This window comes from Agelaius tricolor, unplaced genomic scaffold, assembly GCF_023055355.1.
Source record: "Agelaius tricolor isolate 1412-34295 unplaced genomic scaffold, bAgeTri1.0.p SCAF_40, whole genome shotgun sequence".
In the NCBI taxonomy this organism is placed as follows: Eukaryota; Metazoa; Chordata; class Aves; order Passeriformes; family Icteridae; genus Agelaius; species Agelaius tricolor.
This window is the reverse complement of record NW_027269300.1, coordinates 1,146,775-1,150,506: the sequence shown is the minus strand read 5'-3', so window position 1 is coordinate 1,150,506 and position 3,732 is coordinate 1,146,775.

Genomic DNA, 3,732 nt, shown 5'->3' with positions numbered 1-3,732 from the left:
TGTTGAGGGCTTCTGTGTGGGAGTTTGGGGGGTTGGTGTTGCTGGGGTGTTGGAGAAGGCGTTGTCTGGAAGGTGAGAGGTCTAGGCTGGAATTTGAGTCAGTTTGAAGGCAGCATCTGTGCTTTGGCACAGCTTTGGTTACAGAAGGCAGAAAGAATATCTGTGACTTTTACTCTTCATGGTCCAGATTCTCCTGCAGGGAACAAGAGGGGAGAGCTGTACTTTACCGGCCACTTAGATATCTGTACCAGGGGGAGGATTAGCCCTTTTGCCATCTACTGATTTGCTTGGGCTACTTTTGTAACGCTGAGTGGACTTGAATTTCTTGAGAGCTTTTATTTCTTAAGAGAATTAGGATATCATCATCCCTTCTTAGGAAACTGTTTGCAAACCAAAGAATGGCCTTTTGTTTGCCTCTGTGTAGTGTTATGTTCTGTAAAGTGACTCTCAGTGGATGATGTTAAGGCAAATGATTTGCTGCTTTGAGATGGGAAGCAAAATTCCAACTCTTCACCTTCTCAGGCCATCCCAATGAATTTGGGAAGTTTTCAACTTTTTGGAACTACTTGAGTTGAGCAATGGGAAGTAAAACTTTCCTGAACTGAGGAGTCTTAAAGGCCAGGTTCTTCTGTGCCTTCGCCACTAAGGTGTTTCTGTGCTGAAGGAAATGACTTCGATGAGAAAATAATCTCAGCATGGAGTAAGGGACCAAGTGTTGCCAGCAGTTGCTCCAGGTGATGCTGCCAACAGCCCCTGCAGGAAGGAGCACAGCCCCCAATGCGCCTGGGCTTTGGCTCCCTGTGGCACAGAAGGCCCCCGGGGCACAGGTCTCTGGGGCAGGAGATGGGCACCAGCGCTGCCAGGGCTCGGGGGATGGCAGCTCTGCTTGGGCAGGGACTCTGCCACAGCTGCTGATGTAAGCGCTGCCCGGGCCCCAGGGATCAGAGCAGCATTCGTGCCCTGGCCCACACGTTCCCTGTCCATGTCACAGCCATGGGTTTAGGATGGCCACCAGCTGGGACGTGTCCCAAGGAGGCCGTGCCAGCTTCTGTGGAAGGTTCTGTGCCCTTCCCAGCATGGCTACATCGGCAGCCCTGGGGCTCCTTCTGCTGCCCTGAGCCCGCAGAGCAGGGCAGAGTTTGCTGACGGTTTGAGCTGTTCCTAAAGATCCAGTTGGGCTGTCTTAGACACTTGGGGTGAGGGATTTCTTCCAAGCTGGGCTTTTGGCTGGGCTGGGGGCAGCCCCAGGGCAGAAGGCAGTGTGTGCAAGGGCCCTGGCTGGCATGCTGCAGCACGGTCACCGTGCCATGGAACGGAACCCAGTGACCAGGGGCCCTTTGTGACACGTGGGAAATAGAAGCTTGCCCAGCTGCTGGGAACAGGCCACAGGGCAGAACGGGACAGAGCGGTGCCGTGAGGAGCCCCCGCACAGTGCACTCGTTCCCGTCTGACCCGCAGCCTTTCCCAGGCGTTATTCCTGCAGCTGAGCTCGAGGCCAGGCCACAGGACTTGGTGACCCGTGGCCTTGCCGAGGCTTCTCTTCTGCAGGTGCTCTCCAGGGTAGAGCGTGGCACTTGGTGCCCCAGAGGCATCTCCCATCCCTGCCACAGTGCCCTCAAGGCCTGACCACAATCCTTGACAGGAATCTCCTGTCCTTGTGGCAAGAACCCTGGAGATCAGAGTGCAGGACTTGCTGTCCTGTAGCCTTCCCCAGGCTTCTGTCTTGAAGGTGCCTTCCAGGCACAACTGCAGGACTTGCTAACTCGGAGCTTTTCCCAGGCATCTCTCCTGCAAGTAGCCACAAATCCACTCACTAACATGGAGCAGAGACCCCTGAGAGCGACCAAGGTGGCCTGGGGGGAACAGGAGGAAGAAGTCTCTGCAGCTGCCCCAGCATGGGAAACCAAAGAGGTGGTGCCGTTTGAGCTGCCGCAGGAGGGTGAGTGCCAGAGCTGGGCCACAGGCTTGGTGCCTGCAGCCAGCTTGGCAGATTTGCATCCCATCCCATCCCATCCCATCCCATCCCATCCCATCCCATCCCATCCCATCCCATCCCATCCCATCCCCTGGGCCATGCCCATGGACAGCACGGAAGAGGGGCCGGGCAGACACCCCGCAGGGGCCGTGCTCCGTCCCCTGGGGCATCCCGGGGCTCTCCCTGCCTGGGCAGCGCAGGGCTGGGCCGTGTTCTCCGGCCTCTCCCGCAGCCCCTCAGCTCTGGCTGCGCTCGCTCTTTGCCAGGTGCAGCCCTGGAGCGCACACAAGAGCAGGAGCCCTCCCGTGGCCTCTTCTGCAGAACAGCGCAGGTACCTGCAGCCATCCCCACCTGGGCTGGGCCTGCTGGCACCGCGCTTGCAGCGTTCCCTGTAACATCCCTGGCTTCTTGCCCTTCTCCTACAGCCGGTTTGCAAATTCATCAAGAAAATTCGGGCGGAAGAGACCAGCCCCATGGGCACTGGGCTCAGAGCCTATTTGCACATCTTCAAAACCAAGACCAGTGCTGCTCTTCTGGATATGCTGGTAGAGGAGGGCTTTTCCAAGCCAAAGCAAGTAAGCAGCCTGTGGCCAGGCTTTGATCCTGCCAGGAATTGCTTGCTCTCCCAAGCCATGCCTGCTGCTCACTGGAACTCTTGGAGGCCATGGCAGCGTGGTGGCAAGGGAAGCATTTGTCTGGAGAAGCTGGGCACATTCCTCCCTCTGGCCGCTTTCCAAGTGTCCCCGTGCCTTCTCCAGGTGCCCGCCCTGGTCAGGTACATCCACCAGTGGCTCCTGGCCAATCAGTTTGCTGAGCACAGGCTGAACAGGAGCCTGCTGGATCTGACGGAAGCACAGCCCGCTGACGTAGTCGTGACGCTCCTGCGTGTGGCCCCGTCCTGTGACAGGTATGGGGCCCACCTGCCCAGAGGGCTCAGGGCTCCCCAGCCCATCAGCCTGTACAGCCTGGCCCAGGTGTCCGAGCAACAGAGAGTTCCAGGGCCCTCTGGCTGCTCCCTTTGCAAGCCCTGCCATGTCAGGCCTCGAGCCTGCTGCCATGCTCCCTCGCTGCCCCTCAGGGGCCTGTCCCCACAGGCCTGGGCTGCCTGGCTGCTGCTGGCCAGTGGCAGTGGGCAGAGGCAGAGCTGGCAGCCAGCTCAGGTCCCCACTGCTGCCCAGGCCCCCGTGCTGTGTCTGAGACCCCCCTGAGACAGAGCTCTAACCCCACAGAGCTGCTTTCACCATGTGGAAGAGCATCATGTGCTCGCCCAGGACTGCAGAGCCGGCGCTGCTGATCCTCCTGCATGTGCTGGGCAGCTGGCCCAAGCACAGCACGTGCACCTCCGACGGGGACAAAACGGGTGTCTTTGTCCTGGCTGTGAGTTTCTCTAACTGGTCTTTGCTGGCCCCAAGGCCACCTCTCCAGCAGCTCTCCATCCTCCTTCCCCCACTGCATCTCCCTGCCACAGGCGCTGGCCTGAAACCTGGCCCAGGGGCAGCTCCAGGCCCACCAGGCCCCATGCTCCCCTTGCCAAGGTCTCTCCGGGCCTCTCCCTGCCAAGCTCGGGCCCTGCCACACGGACACCTGGGCACTGAGCGCTCTCTCGGGGGCTTTGTCCTTTGCAGGCAACCGTGGTGATGTGGAAGATCCTCCAGGTGCCCTGTGTCCCACATATGGTGATGGTCTATTTCCCCCGCCTCTTTGTGCATCTGCTCTCCCAAGTGTTCTTCAGCACTCTGGATATGACAGAGGAGGTC